Genomic DNA, 11,069 nt, shown 5'->3' on the forward strand with positions numbered 1-11,069 from the left:
TGAAACTTGTCCTCACCTATCGCTGTTGTTCTGAATCAGCTGTCCATCCTGTCTTTTAAACTCCTCACGTCACGCCACGCCCACGTCCATCCCGCGTCAATTGCTTTCACATCAAACTCGGCTTGGCAAAAAGACTAGGGTCCAATGCGGGTCGAATGGCGAGTCGAGTTGACACGCCAGCCCGGATCGTCAGTGTGAAAGGAACACCGGACACGCTAAATTGGCGAATTAAATGTGGGTTCTTCCTCAGTATGAAAGGGGATTTTGTTTATATATCCAAGAACGACCTTAGAGTCTGTCCAAATATATTCTTGAAGACCCTCTATCTGAAGCTCATTTCTGAGCATGACACTCATCCTTGCTGCTACCACTGCTGCAGACAACTCAAGGCATGGTATAGTAGTTACCTTGGTGGGAGCAACACGTGCTTTCCCCATCACTAATGAGCAATGGACCTCTCCATTAGCACTAATTGCTCTGAGATAACTACACTCACCATAACCAGTGACGCTGGCGTCTGCCAGCGTCACTGGTTATGCAGTTCGTTATGCAAGTTGGTTATGCAAGTTATGCAGTTCGTACTTCTTAACACATGTGAACCTTTCTGGAATATAGCATCTCTTGATCTTTATATTAGATAAGTTCTGAGGATCTTGTAGCCAAAACTCACACCATGTTCTGAGCTCTTCAGGGAGTGGCATATCCCAGCCAACTTTGTTGTAAAAGCAGTTTTCCCCAGAAGATGAATGGTGCAACGAACCCCAGCGGGTCATTGACAGAGGCAACAGTGGATAACACTCCTCTTCTGGTTAGTGGGTGTTCCTTGACAGTAACTCTAAACTGAAAATCATCAGAGAAGACGCACCACTGCACGCCGAGTGCTCGTTCCATTAGTGGCTCTCCCAAAGCCATGTTCAGGTCTTTCACACTTTCTGCACACTCTTCCTTGGGTATTGACTTCAATATTTTGTCGCTGTTGGAGATGAACTTGTGTAGCCTCAACTTGCCTACACTGCAGAGCTTTCTGGCTTCTTCGACAAGCTGGATTGCCTCTGAGTCAGACGTAACACTAACTAGCCCATCATCCACATAAAATTTCTGCTGTACAAATTTCACAGTGTCTTGTCTAACCTGGTCTTGACCTTCAACAGCTATATGTTTGAGACCAAAATTGGCACACCCAGGTGAGGAGGCTGCCCCGAAGAGATGAACTATCATCCGAAAAATTTATGGCGGAGACTCAAAGTCACCGGCCCTTACGGAATCTGCAAAGAACACCCACCAGGCTGTTTGTGAGATTTGGTCCAGTAAGAAGGGGATCATTTAATGATGTGTCTTGGAACCTCGCTGAGCAATCAAAGACTACATGTATCTTCCCAGGCTTTTGAGGGTGGTATACACCGTGGTGGGGAATATACCAAGCTGGATGATTGAGTTTCTCTTCTGGAACCTTTTTCTGCATCACCATGTGTAATGATGTCTTGCATAAAGTTAACATAATCTGTGCAGTATTGCTTGTCTCTCTTGAGCCTTCGTTCCAGACACTTCAAACGCTGGACAGCACATGACATGTTATTGGGTAAGTCTGGCTTGTCTTGTTTACAGGGTAAGGGCATTTCATAATTACCATCTTGTTTATGCTTGATTCCATCTTTCAGCTTGTTCAAGAACTGAAGATCTTCCTGAGAGATAACTGCTTCCTCTCCAACTCGTTCACTTAAGTCTGATTCCATCATCTGGAGTAACCACCTCTTTGATGCGAGTGTTACACCATAGTAAACTTCACTCTTGAGCTTGACTGTTGGTTTGTGTACTGGTGTTACCTGACTTACACTAATTGCATCACCTTCATTCTCTTTTGGTTCACCATAACTCACTATGCTCCAACCTAAATCTGTTTTCTGAGCAAATGGTTGGTTCTCCTCCCCAATTACAACTTCTCTGGGCATTAGAGCTTGTGGGCAGTTGTAACCGATCAGTAGACCAATCTCGCAATCTTTTGACTGAGGATACATTAGAGAGAATAGAATTAGCCCCAGAGTACTTAGAGACTGGAGGTGAGACACTGGCAACAGAGGATGCAAATACAGAACCAGCATCAGGCCAAATAATCTCCTCCACTGTTCCTTAAATTTTAGATTAAGCATTCTGAACCACAATCCCTGTGACAGATATACAGTTATCCATCCTGCGGCGCATTTCATGATCTGGGCTGTCAGTCCTTCGATATTCCTCATAAACAATATTCAACTCCGACAACTCCTTTTGAACAGTACTGATATGTTCTTCCAGAATGTTGCTGGGATCCTGTTTTATTACAGACCTTTTAGCAACCTTGGTTAGAGCTTTCCAGCGGTCATAAATGCTGTCAAAACGTAGAAGTAGCCCTTTAGTCTTTTCCTTTTAAAATTCTTTGCCTTTTTCTGTTAATGTGCGGGCTCTTTCACTTCTACGGGGCGCTTCAGACTGGACTGCTTCTTGTACACCATCAGGCTGATCTATCTGCTCTAGCTCTGCCATTTGAAAGCCGCTTCAGAGTGACACTTTTTACTTCTGACAATATGTCATTAGCTTGTATGACATACGCAGTTTAGCACTAAACATGTTCTTGAGACACTCTGGTTAATAAACTTATTTTGCTTCAAATGAACCCTTACGGCAAGCAAGCATCAAAAAAGACTTGACATATTACCATTGATTACAGAAAACAAATGTCCTCATAGTAAAACTTAAATGGACTTGATTAGAAAATATTCAACCTCACACAAAAGTATCAACTTATTTTTTTCATATACTTAAATGCACATAAATGATTTCAAACTCTTCAAAGTGTACGGATTACCCCTTTAACGAACAAGCACAAACTAAACGTCAAACGTAAATCACGTAAATTGCTTATTCATCTTAAGCTCCACAGTCCCTTGTAGTTTTCCAGATCTTATGTCACTTTTCAAAACACAAACTTAAGTGTCTGACTTATGGACGTTCATGAAAAACTGTTGAACGTATGTCTTCAACGTTAAACAGCGGCTTATCTGCTTTTCCGTCGTGACGAGCCGTCTGCGCCTCGATCCGTGTCGGGCACGAGCAGGTCCGTCGAAGCAGACTCGAGTTCGACAATCACTCCCGTCACGAAGGCACGACCACAGTTCTTTGATACGGATGATTTATTACAACAGTCACCACCATCACCGTCATCACCGTCGAACTATTAAACAAAACGCACAATTAAACATGTTTCACACATACAGACACGTACACAACACAGCACAAGAAATACAGATCGCCTCGCTGGCTGCACCCCTGAGGGAATGAGTCCGCCATGTGGCTTCTTCAACTTCCTCAAGTGTTACACCGAATTAAGTCCGTGGAGTGATACATCAAAAGTCCGTCACTCAACAAGAACCAAAAATGATTTCCTCTTGGCTGAGGTTTTAAATAAAGAAAATAAATATTCATAAACAGTGTGAAATAAAATGTCACACAGAACATTATATGATAACATAACTAATATTTATGGCTGTTAAACGGGTGTTAATTATACCAAGGAGCCAGCCTCTTCTGACTGATTACCTTCCTTTTCAGAGGGGCAACATTGTCCAGTGTTGTACACATTGAAACTATAGTGCTGTCAACAAGAGAGTCAAGTGTTGCTGGAGTGAAATTTAGGCAGCTGTCCTCTGTAATATTTACACATGGCAGTGAAGAAAAGGATGATGGATTTAATTCTTTAAATCTGGTTACAGCATCCTCTGATAGACACCTTCTATCAATACATTTCTTCTCAGAAGCTGTATAGTCAAGTAATGTAAACTCAAAGGTTATCAAAAAATGGTCAGATAAGACAGGGCTATGAGGGAACACTGTTAACTGTTCACTCTCAATGCCATAAGTCAGCACAAGATCAAGGGTGTGATTAAGGCCGTGAGTCGGTCTGTGAACACATTGAGAAAATCCAATAGAGTCTGATATAGAATTATGATTAATATTACGGCTGTTGTTTTGAACGTCTACATGAATATTAAAGTCACCCACTACAATGACTTTATCTGTACTCAGCACTAACTGGGATAAAAACTCTGAGAATTCAGACAGAAACTCAGAATAAGGGCCAGGTGGACGATACACAACATCAAACACAAGAGGTTTCTGTGATTTCCACTTTGCGTGGGAAAAACTGAGAATCAGAGATTCAAAAGAGCTCAAACTAATGTTGAGTCTATGACTGATCAATAACGCTGATCTGAAGATAGCTACCACTCCTCCTCTGCTGCCTATAGAGGTATGTGAACGTTTAAATAGCAAGAGGAAGTTAATTCATTAATGCTAACATGATCCTCCTGCTGAAGCCAGGATTCTGTAAGACAAAATATATCAATATGATGATCACAAATCAACTCATTCACTAACAGAGACTTGGAAAGGAGAGATCTAATATTCAGCAAACCACATTTAATAGTGTTAAATTAGTGTTAATGTTTTTGTTCAGTCAAAGTTTTTGTCTTAACTTTTTCAAGGTTTTCTGGATTTGCTCCTCTTGTGTTTATTAATGTATTTAACTGGGGTGGTGTTATGTCTCTGTCATGTTTTGCATTTTTTACTCCAGCGCCACCAGTCCCTGCTCCAGAGAGGGCCCAGTCGGGCTTTCTCCTTCCAGTTCCTGCTACAGAGGGGGCCCAGTCGGGCTTTCTCCTTCCAGTTCCTGTTCCAGAGGGGGCCCAGCCGGGCTTTCTCCTTCCAGTTCCTGCTCCAGAGGGGACCCAGCTGGGCTTTCTCCTTCCAGTCCCTGCTCCAGAGGGGGTCCAGCCAGGCTTTCTCCATCCAGTTCCTGCTCCAGAGGGGGCCCAGCCGGGCTTTCTCCTTCCAGTTCCTGCTCCAGAGGGGGCCCAGCCGGGCTTTCTCCTTCCAGTTCCTGCTCCAGAGGGGGCCCAGCCGGGCTTTCTCCTTCCAGTTCCTGCTCCAGAGGGGGCCCAGCCGGGCTTTCTCCTTCCAGTTCCTGCTCCAGAGAGGGCCCAGCCGGGCTTTCTCCTTCCAGTTCCTGCTCCAGAAGGGACCCAGCTGGGCTTTCTCCTTCCAGTCCCTGCTTCAGAGGGGGTCCAGCTGGGAAGTGGGTAAAACCTTACCTCTGCATCCTGATCTGAACCCTGGATTGTCATGTTTTTGGATGACAAATAAATTTGTCGATATACCTAGACACAAGATCCTTCCAAAGTTGGACAGATGCCGTCTCTCCTAATCAGATCAGCCTTTCCTCAGAAAGACTGCCAATTATCTACATACCCTATGATGTTTGCTGGAAACCAATTTGGACAACCAGAGGTTAAAGGACATGCGGCTAAACATGTCATCACTGGATAGATTTGTCAGGGGTCCAGAGAAAACTACAGAGTCCGACATTGTTTTGGCAAAATTACACACTGATGCAACACAAATTTTAGTTACCTGTGATTGGCGTAACTGGGTGTCATTACCGTCAATGTGAATCACTATTTTACCTTATTTACGTTTATCCTTACCAGCACTTTCAAATAGGATTCTATGTCGCCCACTCTGGCCCCTGGAATACATTTGACTATGGTCGCTGATGTCTCTAATGCAACGTTTCTGACTATAGAGCTGCCAATTACCTGTTTTTTTTTGTGTGTGTGTTGCTGAGTGGAGTAGATCTGTTTGAAATGTGGACAGGTTGATGGTAAACCACGGGTTTGACTTTAAGGCTATGCCTCCTCTTCCTGACAGTCACCCTCTCAACCTAGGGTCCCGGCTGCTCGGGTTCTGCTAAGGAGCGGTTCACAGGGTTTGCTGTGCTAGGTACGCTAGGTGGCTACGCACCAACTAAAGGGACCTGGCTAGCTATTGGGTGGTTTTCAATGGTGCGGAGCCGAGCTTCCAATTCAGATAACCTTGCCTCCAAAACTACACAAAGACTACATTTGTTACATGTTCTATCATCGTTAAAGGAGGTGGAGGAGTAACTTAGTGATTTTTAATAGTCCAAAAGGAGCAAGAAGTTCAATTGAAACAAGGTAACAGGAAGTGATGCAATTCGTCTTAGAGCAAAGCTAAAGATATTTTAATATCTATATGAATGTTAAATTCACCCATGAGAATGAATGCATCTGTATTCAGAAATAACTCATAAAGAGCCAGAGAATTCAGACAGAAACTCTATAAGAATAAAAACGAGGCCCAGGTGGACACAACACAAGAAACAAAGCCTGAATAGTTCCCTGATTTGTAGATAACTTCTACTCGTCCCTGGCATGTGGTCCGAGGAATGTAAAAATTCAAGTGGCTCGAGGCAGTTGATTCATTGATGCTAAGATGAACCTTAACTGTCTAGCCCTGGTTTGTTTGGCAGATTTGAACTCATAAACAGCGATGACAGGTTGGTAAGCTTTAATAATTATCTAAAACAATAGAAAATGTAAAAACAATTCAAGGGGGTCACAGCCTGTTGCCAAGCACACAAAAAGACTGGATCCAGACCAGTAAAAGAACGGGCTGAAGTCATGTGAGTCCCAAAGGCAGCAAAGGGCTAAAGTACTCACTCTATTAAAATGCCACACATCTTCGTGTCATGACACTGATCTCTTAAAATTACATAAAGAACATTTGTAAATGTATATGTCTGCGTGTAATTATTAAAAAAAAAAACACTTAGTGATAGTGGATGGAACTGAATATAATGCTCAATGTAAGCTTGAGCAGCTTATATCAATAAATCTGTCATCTGCTTCGAAATTTCACTATACTTTGTACAGCACACATTGTAGTTTGACAAGTCCATCCATCCATCCATCATCTTCCGCTGCTCCTGGGATCGGGTCGCGGGGGCAGCAGCTTGAGCAGAGAGACCCAGACGTCCCTGTCCCCGGCCACTTCCTCCAGCTCTTCTGGGGTGACCCCGAGGCGTTCCCAGGCCAGCCCGAGAGACATAGTCTCTCCAACGTGTCCTGGGTCTTCCCCGGGGCCTCCTCCCAGTGAGACGGGCCCGGAACACCTCACCAGGGAGGCGTCCAGGAGGCATCCTAACCAGGTGCCCGAGGCACCTCATCTGACTCCTCTCGATGCGGAGGAGCGGCGGTTCTACTCCGAGCTTCTCACCCTATCTCTAAGGGAGAGCCCAGACACCCTGCGGAGGAAACTCATTTTGTCCGCTTGTATTCGCGATCTCGTTCTTTCGGTCACTACCCACAGCTCGTGACCATAGGTGAGGGTAGGAACATAGATTGACCGGTAAATCGAGAGCTTCGCCTTCTGGCTCAGCTCCTTCTTCACCACGACGGGCCGGTGCAGAGCCCGCATCACTGCGGACACCGCACCGATCCGACTATCAATCTCCTGCTCCATTCGTCCCCCACTCGTGAACAAGACCCCGAGATACTTGAACTCCTCCACGGGGAAGGATCTCATTCCCGACCCGGAGAGGGCATTCCACCCTTTTCCAGCCGAAGACCATGGTCTCAGATTTGGAGGTGCTGATTCTCATCCCAGCCGCTTCACACTCGGCTGCGAACCGCTCCAGTGAGAGCTAAAGGTCACAGTCCGACGACGCCAACAGAACCACATCGTCCGCAAAAAGCAGAGACCCGATTCTGAGGTCGCCAAAACGGACCCCCTCAACGCCCTGTTTGCGCCTAGAAATTCTGTCCATAAAAATTATGAACAGAGTCGGTGACAAAGGGCAGCCCTGGCGGAGTCCAACCCTCACAGGAAACATGTCCGACTTACTGCCGGCAATGCGGACCAAACTTTGACACCGGTCATACAGAGACCGAACATCCCATATCAAGGAGTCCGGCACTCCATACTCCCGGAGCACCCCCCACAAGAGTCCCCGAGGGACACGGTCAAACGCCTTCTCCAAGTCCACAAAACACATGTAGACCGGTTGGGCAAACTCCCATGCACCCTCCAGGATCCTGCCGAGGGTATAGAGCTGGTCCACTGTTCCACGGCCAGGACGAAAACCACACTGCACCTCCTGAATCCGAGATTCGACTATCCGGCGGATCCTCCTCTCCACTACCCCCGAAAAGACCTTACCAGGGAGGCTGAGGAGTGCGATCCCCCTATAGTTTGAACACACCCTCCGGTCCCCCTTTTTAAAGAAGGGGACCACCACCCCGATCTGCCAGTCCAGAGGCACTGTCCCCGATGTCCACGCGATGCTGCAGAGGCGTGTCAACCAAGACAGCCCTACAACATCCAGAGCCTTGAGGAACCCAGGACGGACCTCATCCACCCCCGGGGCCTTGCCATCGAGGAGCTTTTTAACCACCTCGGCAACCTCAGCCCCAGAAATGGGAGACCCCACGTCCGAGCTCACCTACTCTGCTTCCTCATCGGAAGGCGTGTCGGTAGGATTGAGGAGGCCCTTGAAGTATTCCCCCCACCGACTCACGACGTCCCCAGTTGAAGTCAGCAGAGCCCCGCCCTCACCATACACAGTGTTGACGGTGCACCGCTTTCCGCCCCTGAGCCGCCAGATGGTGGATCAGAAACTCCTCGAGGCCGTCCGGAAATCATTCTCCATGGCCTCCCCGAACTCCTCCCAAGCCTGAGTTTTTGCCTCAGCAACCGCCGAGGCAAAAAACAGCTAGTGAGCTAGTGTTACACCATTGCATGAATTGAATAAAAGCAGCATACTTGGGTAAGAGGTTCAGTCCCAGTTTAAATTCAATTTAAAAAGGTATTATTTCAACTACAGACAGAACAATGCAGAGATTTGTACTCCAAGTACCTACAACATAGGGGAAAAAGAATCTGTAAGTCATCTGTTTCTATTCAACCACAACAAACTACTGTATCTTACAAATGCAGTAATTTTAAATCTTTTAATGAGTGCAGGTCTTTACATACAAAATAACCTCATCCAATCCAGTGTGATGCATTAACAGAAAATTATTTTTTCACATTGCATTAAGCCTCCTTATGTGTCAGCCAGCAATCAGACACAGCTAATGACAAGAAATGAAAGAAAAATATATACATATTCAAAAAAGTCTTAAGTTACTATACAATAGAATTGTGTCCTATAATAGATAGATAGATAGAGAAAGATAGATAAATACATTTATCTATCTATCCATCCATCCATCCATCCATCCATCTACCTAATAATAACATGCTGTGGTAGCCCTACACGCTGGACTGGTTACAGTTAACACAGGACAAGACGCCTAACCACCATAACCACGTCAAACATGATTGTACATTTTGTAGAATGGGTGTCAGTTGCAATTATGCTCAGGCCAATTCAAACTCAAGATTCATGACGAGACAGTGGTAGAGGAGTTGCGGCGTGTGAATCAAACTCGTTGCAAGGAGTTTCGAGCTGTCGCTAAACAATCAACATGTCAAATTCTACTTTCTCCTTCATAAGTGTCTCTGGTTTTAGGACGTTTTTACCTCACAGCTTTTATGACACAATGTCAGTCAAACATATGTCAAAGCAGCGTTTTGGAAATGGAGAGAAATTGAGTTTTATTGACTATAAAATAAGGCTCAATTCCATCATCCTTGCTATCTGGGCCAGAGCTGCTCTGATATCTTGCTTCATCGGCGAGAATGCCGCTAGTGCTAACCTAGCAATGTCGAGGCACCCAAATGGCTCATCCTTCCTTGCGTGTCAGCAACCATATTATGCCAAAATCAACAACAAACCACATGGTACCAGGCCTTAAAGTGCTCACTGACACGGTTTTGATATACAGTATTTCTACTCAATGAATTCGCCAAAATATCTAACGTTGGTGAAAACTGTTAAGTAGCCAAGAGCCACTGATAAGTTAACTACCTGTACTTAGCATGTAATTACACTCTTAGCCAAAAATGTTTCAGTAAGTCTGCAAAGAACTGAAGCTTGCAAAAAAAATATCCGTCCCTAAATAATTTATACCGCGCGTGTAAGAAGAGCATGTCATGATAAATAATACTAGCACATACATGATCTGGTCATGTGAGATTGGTACGGATAAAGAGTTTGGAGCCAGTACCAACTAGCTAGCTTACCTCTCCGGGTGTCTCCGCTCCAGGTGTCTGGTGAACGTTGATGTGGTCCCGGCTGTTTGGGTGAGAGACAGTTTGCAAAACTTGCCTTTTGCAGAATGCTTCTTCCTGGCCCCTGGACTGCAAATGTCTTTATGGTCCGTAAATGCAAATTTGATGATGGCGGAATTCGCTGACATTATTGTTAGGCTACTAGGTCTGACTGAGACTGAGCTACGACATAATAACCTAAAGTTTCGTGCTGGCTCTACACTTGCGTCTTTTGATTGGATGAGCGCCAGTTTCTTAATCACAACAAAATACATGTATGTCATTGACTGGTTGCATTTGAAAGTTTGCATTTGAAGGGCGTGAAAGGCGAAATAATTTAATGTTGCATTATCGAATGTTATGTTTTGTATCATGGACATTATTTGTTGCAAATCTCCCGAGACCAAGACAGTGAGACCAAGACAAGACCGAGGGATCCGAGACCAAGACAAGACCAAGACCAAAGACGGTCGAGACTGTGACAAGACCGAGAACACGTAAAAGTGGTCTCGAGACATCCAACTCTACATGCTACCAGTCGAATAGGGACAGTAGAAAAATGACTAGTGTAAAAAAATCTGGTAAAATCATTTAGAAATTATCAGCTTACATTTCCGAAGGCTATAGTAAAACTTTGAACTGTCAATTAGTTTTTTACAAGGAAGGTATTTAATTATTGTGTCAACAAGACTGTACAAACAATGAAATTATACATTTATCAAAGAAGTTCATTTCACTGACATGGCTGCCAAATGCTGTTTGGTCCTCTGGATGTGCATACATCCATTAATGTTTATCTACAAAAAATAAGTCGGTAAGGAAGGAGTGATTCATGACTGTGAGTTTGCTATTTGTTACTATTGATGCTCCAGATAATCAAATCTTTACTGCAATTTCAGTTTTTTCATGAATTGTGACACATGAACAAAACAACTTCACAGAAATGCAAACTGGCAATAAGATACATGGTGACCACAAAGAGACAAATTACCAAAAATTATGTGGAATCCTATACAATTGGGGGG

General features: G+C 44.6%; 1 pseudogene; it reads right to left on the minus strand.

The window, feature by feature from the left end:
• Positions 1–4,663: 4,663 nt before the first annotated feature.
• On the minus strand, positions 4,664–10,193 carry LOC142402527 (uncharacterized; annotated as a pseudogene).
• Between the last annotated feature and the right edge of the window lie 876 nt (positions 10,194–11,069).

This window comes from Odontesthes bonariensis, chromosome 17, assembly GCF_027942865.1.
Source record: "Odontesthes bonariensis isolate fOdoBon6 chromosome 17, fOdoBon6.hap1, whole genome shotgun sequence".
NCBI classification, from domain to species: Eukaryota; Metazoa; Chordata; class Actinopteri; order Atheriniformes; family Atherinopsidae; genus Odontesthes; species Odontesthes bonariensis.